We start from the raw sequence: 12166 nt of genomic DNA, 5'->3' as shown, positions 1-12166 counted from the left end.
GTCACTTCTAACAAAGTGAAGATCCTAACAGATCTGAGGGAAATCCCTTAACCGGGTCACATCTAGCAATGTGTTTGTAATCTTTAATAGGATTTTCTTTTAACCGAGCATACTTTAGAAGAGTATATTTCTTAGTGGGTTTGAAATCCCACAGTGGTTTTTCCCTATTTGGGTTTCCATGTTAAATCTAGTGTTGAATATGTTGTGATGTTATCTGTTTATGAGTTTGCATGTTTTATAGTTTTGGTTACATATATCTGTTAAAGTTACCAAGGTTGAATCTATTGATTTTATGGAAGATTAAGTTTGTATGATTCACCCCCCCCCTCTCATCTTGATAGCTTGGCATCTGTACTTAAAATTTAGTATCAGATCATAACAATTGGTATCAGAGCATTGGAATTTGGAAGAAAAGTTTAAAGGTACTTGAGGCAAAGATCCAAAGATGTATAAGAGGGATGCATCGAAGCTGAACAAGTCTAGTTTCTCTACATGGTAGAAAAGGATGAAGCTGCACTTATCAAGAGTTGGATAATATGCAACATATTATCTGGAGAATGATTTCATTACACCGAGCACCTATCCATTGACAATGGAAGAGATAAAGGAAAAGCAAGAACACACTCAAGCAATGATTAAAATATAATCAGCATTGACCGACTCAGAGTTTAATTATCTGTGTATGGAAGTGATGAACATGTTCAAAGAGAAAAAGTGGATAGTCTAAGAGGACAACTTGAATCTATGAGGATGAATGAAGGTGAGAACATAACTCAGTATAGTACTAGACTAAAAGAAATTGTCAATCAAATCACAGGAGCAGGTGGAACTATTGAAGAAAAGGATGTCACAAGTAAGTTGTTGAGAACCCTTCTACTAGCTTATGCAATTTGAGTCTCTACAATCAATGAAGTGAGGTATGTACCCAATATGCCAATTTCTTTAGATGCTACTATCGGTAAGTTACATGCATTTGAGTTAAGTAATTTTGATAACAGTGGGTCTTTGGTAAATAAAGTTGAATCTGCATTCAGTTCTTTTCATCTTGGTGAATCTAATGATTACAATGATAGAATGAGTAAGTACTCCGAAGGGAATCATAGTGGAGCAAGTGAAAGATTTCGTAAGAATATGAACGAAGTACACAAGTTGTATGAAGAAATCAGAAAGTAACAAGAGTTTGAAGCACTATTGGCTAGAAGGTTACTAAGAGGCAAAGGTAAGTATAAAGGAAACTACCTTTGAAATGTTTCAATTGTGATAAGATAGGACATATGGCTTCTAACTATCCTGACAAAGATTCTACTGAAAAAGAGAGATTACCTAGTTGACAGACAAAAAGATAATAATTACAGAGGATACTGAGATTTCAAAAGAAGAGATAGAAAGTCATGCCTAATAGCTGATGAGGAATCCAATGATGATAAATTTGATGAAACTGATACAGAGGAAGTAGTTTATGTGGCTATCAAAGATGGATCAGATGAAGAAAGGTATGAAGAAAAAGCCCTAGTATCTTACATAAGTAAAAATGATTCTTAGATCATAGATAGTGGATGTTCACATCACATGACAGGTGACAAACTCAAGTTTGTTAAATTAAAAGATTATGACGGAGGTTATGTAAGATTTGGTAATGATGCACCATGTCCAGTAAAAGGTAAAGGATCCATAACACTTCTTGACAATGCTAAATGTAATGATGTCTATTGGGTTGAAGGTTTGAAATACAATTTGTTGAGTGTAGCAGCTACCGAATAGAATTTCAGAAAGGAATTATCAAAGTTCATGACAAGCATGGAAAGTTAGCAACTACCGGGACTCAAACAAAAGGTAACACATTTCATCTTGACTCAACTCAAAACAATTGTCTTTATGCAAAGATAGATGATACCTGGTTATGGCATAAATGGTTTTATCATGTAAATTTTGATAATCTGATCAAAATAAGTAAGAAGCACCGAGTAAGAGGTCTACCGAGCTTGGAAAAACCTGAGAATGCTATGTGTCGAGAATGCCAGATTGGTAAGATGACAAGATCAAGCTTTACAAGTAAGTCTTACACTTCCAAGGGAATTTTAGATCTTGTACATACTGATCTTTGTGGTCCTATGAAAGTTCAAAGTTATTATGGTGATAAATATTTCATATTATTTGTGGATGATTATTCAAGGATGATGTCAGTTATGTTTTTAAAATAAAAATCAAAAGATTTTCAAATGTTTAAATGGTAAAAGGCAAGAGTTGAAAATGAAACAAGAAGACAACTAAAATGTCTTAGATCTGATAGAGGAGGAGAGTTCACCTCTGATGAGTTCAACTTATTCTGCAATGATCATGTTATAAAAAGACAAGTCTCTGCACCGAGAACTCCACAACAAAATGGGATAGCTAAGAGAAGAAACAAATCTATTGTGGATTGTGCCAGAACCTTGATGATTGAAAAGAAAGTGCCACAAACATTTTGGAGAGAAGTAACAGTTTACACCCTGAACCAAGTACAACTAAAGAAAGGAACTTTGAAGACACCATATGAAATTTGGTATGACAAGAAACCTAATTTAAGTTATTTTAAAATCTTTGGAAGTAGATGATATGTACACAAAGATGATAGAAATGGAAAGTCTGATCAGGAAAGTGAAGAAGGAACATTTCTAGGTTATTCTTCTAGAAGCAAAGCATTTAATTGTCTGATCAAATCATCTAACAAAATAGTAGAAAGTGCAAATGTGAAAATTGATGAATTTGCAGAAAGAAATGATGAAGGAAATTCCAAGGAACCAGAAGATTATGAAGAATTTGTCTATGTTCAATCGACAAGTCCTATCGAGAGAATTACTGAAGAAAATAAAGAGGATATCTAGTTATTGAGTGATGAAGAAGATTATACAGAGCCTACCAAGCCTGTATTAGCCAAGTATGTTAGAAGGAATCATGCATCAAGTCAAATTATAGGAGATAAGGATGATCTAGTGATGACAAGGAAAAAACTGAGACAGGACACATGTTTGATTTCTGAATTTGAACCGAGAATAGTAAAAGAGGAATTTAATAGTAAAGATTGGGTAAATGCTATGGCAGAAGAGATTGATCAAATCAAGAAGAATGACACATGGACACTGGTCGCAAGACCAAAGGACAAAAATTTAATTGGTACAAAGTGGATTTTCAGAAACAAGCTAAATGAAAAGGGTGAGGTCATTCAAAATAAAGCAAGACTAGTTTGCAAAGGATATGCTCAAGAAGAAGGAATAGATTATGGCGAGACCTTTGCACCTGTGGCAAGACTTGAAGGAGTAAGAACATTGTTGGCATATGCTACTTTCAAAAATTTCAAGGTATATCAAATGGATGTCAAATCTACATTTTTGAATGGTATATTAGAAGAAGAAGTTTATATTGAACAACCTAAAGGATTTGTTGAAGACAAGAATAAAGATTAGGTATGTAAATTGAACAAAGCTTTATATGGTTTGAAACAAGCACCTAGAGCATGGTATGAGAGATTGCACTCTTATTTGATCAAGATTGGTTTTATAAGAACAAGTGAAAACAACAATATGTACATGAAGAATGATGAAGACAATGGAATACTGATCTTAGCCATATTTGTTGATGACATTATATTTTGTGGAAATGATTCTCTATGCAAAAGCTTTAGTAATGAAATGTGCAAAGAATTTGAGATGTCACTAATTGGTGAGATAAATTATTTTATAGGATTACAGATACTGCAAATGAGAGATGAGATTTTCATTACTCAATCCAAGTACATAAAAGAAATCTTGAAGAAATTTGGATTGGAGGACTCAAAACCAGTAAGTACTCCTATGACTACCAACTGTAAACTATCAAAGAATGATGAATCTGCATCTGTTGATGAGACACTTTACCGATCTATGATTGGAAAGTTGCAATATGTTGATCACAGCAGACCGGATATAGCACATGCAGTAGGTATAGTTGCAAGATTCTTTGCATATCCCAAAGAAACACATATGACAACAATCGAAAGAATTTTCAGATACCTGAGAGGCACTAAAGATTATGGCTTAATATATGATAAGAAAAATGATTTTGATTTAAAAGTCTATACTCATGCTGATTGGGCAGGCAACATTGATGACAGGAAAAGCACAAGTGGAGGAGCTTTCTTTTTAGGAGAAAGACTAGTAAGTTGGCTTAGCAAGAAACAAGGATGTGTTTCATAGCCAACAACAGAAGCTGAATATGTTGTTGCAACATTGAATTGCACTAATATAGCATGGATCAAACAACTGTTGGAAGGCATAAATGAGAAAGTTACCAAGCCAGTAACTATATTCTGTGATAATACTAGTGTCATTAACATTTCAAAGAATGTTGTAATACACTCTAAGACAAAGCACATCTCTATCAAATATCATTATCTTAGAGAAGAAGTTCAAGAGAAGAAAGTGGTGTTGGAGTATATTAGCTCAAAGAAACAAATAGCAGATATCTTCACCAAGCAACTGTGAAGGGATACTTTTGAGTATCTCAGAAGCAAGTTAGGGGTCCTACCCCTATCTTCTACTCACTAATCAAGTTTGGTGAAAGCATCAATTCGATGACTCTACATAATACTTTTTATGAGTTGATGTTGATTTACACACTTTAGGAGGTTTTCTAAAGGTGTGAAGAAAACAATACATGGAATAGGAATTGTAGACAATGCCCTAACCGAGATTGAGTTGACACATATCAGCAAGGAAATCACTTCTCAGAGGAAGAAATCATGTTTTAGTTTTTACTTTTTGGCATTGTTGTCAAAGGGGGAGAAGACTAATGTATGGGGGAGAAATCTGATGATAGGGGGAGATCATTTCAGAATATCACAACAATCCAAATCAATTAGGTCAAATCAATTGGTTTTGCCATCAATGCCAAAGGGGGAGATTGTTGGCATTCCAATTACAATGAGAGATTGTTGACATTTCAATGAGGATATTGAGAAGGTTGTTGATGATTATGGATATAACTGATTAAGGATGTTTACTGTCTTAATAACATTATTTTAACATTGATTTCAAGAAATTGATTTTTCTGATTCAGTATGATGTTGCCTTATCTTGAGTAGATTAATTTGAAGAGAATTAAGATGTCGGTAAAAGACACAGAAAGAATATGATGAATAAGGGGAGGAATAAGTTATTCAATGGGCAACTATTACCAAGTTAGACAATGATGAGATCATGATGTTTAGATTGTTTTGATATCCTACATATGTTGTTAATTGTAAGGTTAATACTATACTATGTCACCGAGCAAAGAACCTAGTCAGTAAACCCTAAGGAACCTAGTCGGTAAACCCTAAGGTTATCGCTGTCAGTTAATGAAGGCGGAATGTCTACTGAGTGAAGTTTAGTGTTTACCGAGTTGCAACCGAGCAGTAACAGGATGCATTGGATGATTAAAAGCATTAGTTAATGAAGGAAGCTGATGAGCTGGAGTTGATTAAATGATTGGTATGTCGTGCATGAAGTCTGTTATGAATCTATGGCATTGAAAGATCGGCAGGAAGATCTACAGCTCAGATTGAACCACAATACCCTAGCACAAGTTCCAAGAAATGTATGCAAGTTCCAAGGCGACGTAAAAAATTTTCAGATCGAAGGATACATTGAACCTGGTCAAGTTTGAAGATCTGATGGCTATGATTGATCATGGGAAATGTGATCAAGAAGATTCAGCGGTTAGCAAATTGTTTATAAGTAAGAAATCATTGATGATCAATGTATGTGGACAAATGTAAGCACAGGGATGCTACATAGTGATTACCGAGCACAGAATCTGCCCAGCAGAGGGATGGTATAGAGCCCAGCAGAGGGACAAGATAAGTCCTATGACTAAGAAGTATTCAACAAATAAGAATCTGCTTTAGCATATTAGATGTAAAGTTGCAGATATATTCTTATTACTGTTATTTTGTAAAGTGATAGAAAATCTCTTAACCGAGTGGACCTAACAGTCTTATTTGTAAAACCCTCTAGCAAGGTAACATTCTAGTTGAGTGTTTAAAATCCTTTGACAAGGTCACTTCTAACAAAGTGAAGATCCTAATAGATCTGAGGGAAATCCCTTAACTGGGTCACATCTAGCAATGTGTTTGTAATCTTTAACAGGATTTGCTTTTAACCGAGCATACTCTAGAAGTGTATATTTCTTAGTGGGTCCAAAATCCCACAGTGGTTTTTCCCTATTTGGGTTTCCACGTTAAATCTGGTGTTGAATATGTTGTGATGTTATCTGTTTATGAGTTTGCATGTTTTACAGTTTTGGTTACATATATCTATTAAAGTTACCGAGGTTGAATCTATTGATTTTATGGAAGATTAAGTTTGTATGATTCACCCCCCCCTCTCATCTTGATAGCTTGGCATCTGTACTTAACATTTAGTATTAGATCATAACAGTATAACCTTATTGATGTGAGCCATTGTGTGTTTTGTCCAAATGGTCAATCTTTGGTAAGTGATTGTGTATCCTTCACCTGTGGTTTGTTAGGATTAGGTATGGCTGTCTGTTTCACCATAGAGTTCTCGTAGAGAGATCTTTCCTGTAGTGTCCTATGAGAGAGAGTGGCTTTCGAGTGAGGGTCATGCCCGAAGTGGATGATAGGATAACCCATCAGAAGTAAGATAAAAAGTGATAACCTAATAATTGATTAGGGGGTGGCTAGAATAAATATTAATTAAGATAATGTGCCTCGTGCATAGGTGTATTGCTTGTACAGGGCTCATAATGTTACGAGAAGGCCTGGAATGGAAAACTTACCACCTTGTCTTCATGAAAGGATTCGTAGGGTCCACATGAGACTTGGAGCCAAGAGCCATCTTAAGCTATGCGATGACACTCTCTCCTTAGAGTCACTAGTGTTTGTGAGTTGATTCACATGAATTTTTGTGGAGTCTTGTAGTCCTTTCATACTTGTCTTACTTTGCTTGCTTGAGGGTTTTCTACTATCTCCTAGCACGGTGGGGTGATTCCATTTCGGGATCACATGGTCGGGTGGTAGTGCCACTTCCCATCAGATCTTCTTAAGTATATCTTCAAGCGAGGAATGGCTTTGTTGTTGTTCTTGGTTTGTGGTTCATGTACTAGCTCATGTTTGTGATCAGTGTTCAGTTGAGACTTTGTGGTCATTGTATCAAACTTTTATGTAACCTTGATATTGTAACTTTGTAATCCGTGGTATTTGTGGTAACCGTGTATTTATGGATATTGTAAAAGGGAATCATTGGAATGTTTGTTATTTTAGTTGCCTTAATCTTTTGTATATATCATCTATGAGAAATGAATGCATTGGAGTACTTTGATTCTTTCATTATGGAATATGGATGTATGTGTAGTTTTTGTCTTAAGCATTTGATTTTCCTATTTAGATGAATAGTTGGATTAACCATGGTGTTAACATAATTTGCGAATTAATCTTCATTGGTAACCCTTAGGAAATCATGTGTTAGTCTTCCTCTATGTTATTAGACGTGCAATGGTTATAATTAGTGCACTTGTTCTTTTAAAAAAAAAAAATTATTATGCCCTTTTAGTTGCCTAGTTGTATAGTTTTCCTTTAGGGTTTCTTGCGGGGCATTACACAATCCTTTATGATGCCATTCATATCTTGACCAAAAATATTTTACTTTCATTCTCTTTAGCAATATTTCCCATCTAACCGTTGTATATACTAGGTGCATGTAATATGCCACAATATGCAAGTGGTCAATAATATTGTTTTGTCATTACTTTTGTTCTTGTTGTGGTTTAGTTAGTTTTCCCTAACATTAGTGCATGCAAATATGACCAATACATATCTATTTCACTCAAAGTAAAGAAAATTATTGGTCTTCCAATTTGATGCAAGAGGTCAAAAAAATTCCTGAATATAATTGCTCATCTTGAGATGTTCGTGTACAATGTCTTATCATCTCATATGCATGTTTTCTAATTTCTATTTCAATTTCCTCCACTATCATATATATGCCTTATGTTTCACATGTCTCTCTCTATCATCTTGGTTTTGATAATTTCTTTATTCTTGGCTGTAGGCATCAATCATGTGTTCATGTCATTATCTCATATAATTTCGAGCATATTCTCTTTGGTTCTCTTTATTTCTTTTCATTTTCAAGACGTCTCACTTGCTCTCTTTGTGCATTAGCCATTTGTTCATGTCGTTGTCTCATATAATTTCAAGCATATTATCTTCAATACTCTCTTCGTTACTTTTGATTTTCAAAATTTATTCTTTGTTGAGGCATCCTACAAATTAAATATATAAAAATTTTAAATTATATTTTTTAATAGAGTATATATATACTTATAAAATTTAAATATATTAAACATTCAATTTGAGATATATTCAAAAGTTATTCAATATATTATTATAATTATATACATAATTAACAATGTAAAATAAAAAAAATAAATATTCAAATACATTTACTTTTACTTAAGAATCTTTTATTATTACTATATTATTTACTACATATGACATGGATAGACACATTTTAAATTTCATTAATAACTGTTTTATTCACATTATATAACTATTTACTTGCAAATGTAAGTTTTAATTGTACATGATAAGATAAATCGTTTGATGCTTTCATGTTTCAAAGATACTAATTTATTTACTACATATAAACATAGATATATAAATTTTAAAATTTGACTAAAAACTATTTTATTTACATTTTATAACTATTTACTTTAGAATGTAATTTTTAATTGTATTATTTGATATTTTTAAAATTACTTTTTTCATATATTATTGTATAATTTTTAAATAATTGATAAATATTTTAAAACTCTTAAAACAACCATTAAAACTAATAATATTTTATGTTAAATACTTTAATAATTTATTTTCTCCTCTATTTTTTGGTTTATTAAGGGCTAATGTCAAATATATTGATATTAATAAAATATAACATAAAAGTCTGAAAAGGTCTAAGAAAGTTGCCAACCCGGGAACAAAGATCTACAACCATCAATATGCCCAACCAGGGCAAGAAAATCCAGAGAATAGCTACTAGTTTGAAACACCAAAAACTAAGAGATAAGATATAAAGGATCTTATAAGCTAACTAGAAAAGATAAGGAAGACTATTTTCAAAACACCTGTATCAAGGCGATGCTAATAGAAGAGCAGTTTCAAATGGATCCATGATCCAAACCTAGAGATGTCAAAGAACCTAAGCCAGAGGGGTCAATAAGCCGAAGGATTATAGGAACCCTTTCTTTAATCAACATTGGAGAAGGAGAAGAGAAGTAAAATGATTCATCAGTGGGTTTTGGTCCCAAATCTTCCATGAGATCTTCAAACTCGTTGACCCAGCCTTCGATTCTATCTTTTGGAGAAACCAAGGTGACACCATCCACCTCTAGATACTCTTTAATCCAATTCTTCTCTATTATCTTGGAGAATCTGAAAAATTTCCAGAGAAAGTTGATAGCCAAAAATGGTTTCTCATCCTCAACGTATAAAATAGCAAACCTTGGAGGAGGCTTCCCATTCCAGATAGTCACATTATAGTCCTTTGGTAGAGGAATAGTAAGGTTGTCATCTATATTCCTTAAAACCGTGCTCATCTCTCCCCAAAAATCTGCCTTAAAATCCTTTCTACAAAAATCTTCTTTCTTCTCTTTTGATAGTCCAATATGAAGGAAAGTGGCCACAAAAACTGTCAAAATTTCAATGTTCACCTTGTATTTATGGCTTTTCCTCAAGAATTCTTCTCCAATATTTTTCTTAACTACCCCGACAATGATGAAATGGGGCATGTTTAAAACTTCTTGCATTCATTTCTCTTTGATTTCCCCTAGAAATACCATCTATCTTTTAGTTGCAACTAAGCGAATTGGGGAGTCCATTTTCCTTCAGCTTTGCTCAAACCCTACTAGACACACTAGAAAAAAATCTCTTTAATTTTCCAGGCTCCAATACATTCCGTAGGATACTTGGAAATTACAAATAAAGAGAATGAGCTTGCAACGAAAGCTTGAGATGCATTAATTCGATAGGCATCCGTATTTCCATGCTCATGTCAGAATGATCTACCAAATCTCCTTTTTCCCCACTAGGTGGTAGCTAAATTTAGAATATTGAAAAAACAAAGGGCTATGATCTTTAACCATCACAAATCATTAATATTATGGATCTTTAACCATCACAAATCATTAATATTATGAATCCTAATTATACCCGTATTATGCCCAAAAAAGAAAAAAATATTTGTCATGATCAGAAAAGATCTTAAGAGAGACATAATATTTACAATGCAAGCTCAATAAATGCTCTTCCAAGTTGGTGGTATCAATTTAGAGGCCACCTCGAGAGAAAATTTAGATTTGAAAACAGGTGCATAAATTGATAAGAGAGATCCACAAGCTACAACCCTAGCCACCATTATTCTAGACTATAGAAACCATAAATGCGAGGTGACCCGTACCTTATGTAAGGAATTGCATTGCATGTAGAAAATATCAATTAAATGCAACTAAATATTAAATAGAGGAATGGAATACACAAAAATAATTATAGTGAAGAGACAATTTTTAACGTGGTTCACCCAAACTTGGGCTACATCCACCAAACAGAGAGTCCAATATTATTATTATCTAGCAAATCGAATTGATTACAATCAACAATCCCTTGCAACTCAATAGTGCTCCAAAATGCTATAAAATTTTCCACACAAAACCCTAACTATTAGTCATTTTATCAATACTTATGTTAGTTTAAAAAACAGGGTTAGAATATGTCATCCAATAAAAAGAATAACTCCTGACGCCTTTATAAAATAATAAAATTCATTTGAGCTTTCCAGGGTGTTGCCCTTTGACCCTCGTTAAATAATTTGGGGGTAAATTGCACTGATAGAAGTGGGCAAAATTTAACCTCCGAGTCTAATTAGGCTCCATATAACAACACCCTATTTTTACAAAGCCAAATCTGATGATCCCAAGAATATGTCCAAAAAAATACTTTTAATTCTCCAAGAAAACTATTCTTATCGTTTAAAGAACCCTTTTTGAAATTACCCTGGGCCTCAAGATGAAAAGAAATCCCACTTATTCTGATAGAATATAATGGTCTCTTAAGTTTATAAATCTATCTATTACTACCAAACACACTTCCTCTATTTAAAAAAATGAAATTCAAAAAAAGAAAAATTAAAATTTGAGGCTAAACAAGAAAATTATACCCTCTAATCAATTCATTGTTGTATTCTTCTTCTAGAGATGAAGCAATTTTTGAGTGTGATGAAATTTTTCCCCTTACAAGGAATTCTTAATGCTACTATGATAGTGGAAAATTAGGGTTTCCACCATTAGATGTATGAAAACTGCTAATTTCTACTTGGAGACCAACAAATTAGGGAAATATAGTAATTATATAGATCTAATCCTAAGAGTTTTGAATGTTGATATAATTTTAGGGGGTTTGGAATGTGCCTCATCTTTCCCTTAAGTTGAATTCAATTGTTGAATTTTTTGAAATTAGGGTACAAATGTGCTGGAATTTATGTAACAATGCACAAATAGTAAGCTTGAATTGTCGGATCAAGACACAAACCTGGATCTGAGGATTGTAAGAGGATTCAAATATGTCACTAAAAGGAGCTCCTAATTTATCAAGACCCATGTGATGACTGCTATGATCCTTCAAAAATTTTGCACTCGAATGTGGGATCGATTCGTATATGCAAATAAAGCTTATTCTGAAGATCACAACTCTGTACCTATTCCTACACAGTAGAGAAGTGAAATAGGTTGGGAATATGGAATATAAATGAAATCTGATTGAATTGCAGTAATAGAATCAATCTCCTTTTGAGGGAGATGTTAAATAATAACTAAAACACAAATTATATACCTTCTTGTGAAGTTTTGTTTGTCTCCACACAAAATTAGGGTTTCATGAAGTCTTCAATAACATAGAACATGAATGTCAACTCTAATGCTTGAATCTTGACTTTATCTCTACTCTAATGCTTGAAGGAAGACTAATATCTTTCTTTCTTGAATTTGAATGCTTGATGGCTTGATGTCGAATTCAATTTCATGTGTGTGCATGATCAAATGAGAGGGGTAGACCTCTTTTTATACATGCCCATCGAAAAATAATTTAATTTTTCGACAT

The sequence above is a fragment of the Cryptomeria japonica genome, chromosome 4, assembly GCF_030272615.1.
Source record: "Cryptomeria japonica chromosome 4, Sugi_1.0, whole genome shotgun sequence".
In the NCBI taxonomy this organism is placed as follows: Eukaryota; Viridiplantae; Streptophyta; class Pinopsida; order Cupressales; family Cupressaceae; genus Cryptomeria; species Cryptomeria japonica.
The sequence above is the reverse complement of the archived record's forward strand: the minus strand, read 5'-3'. Positions refer to the sequence as shown.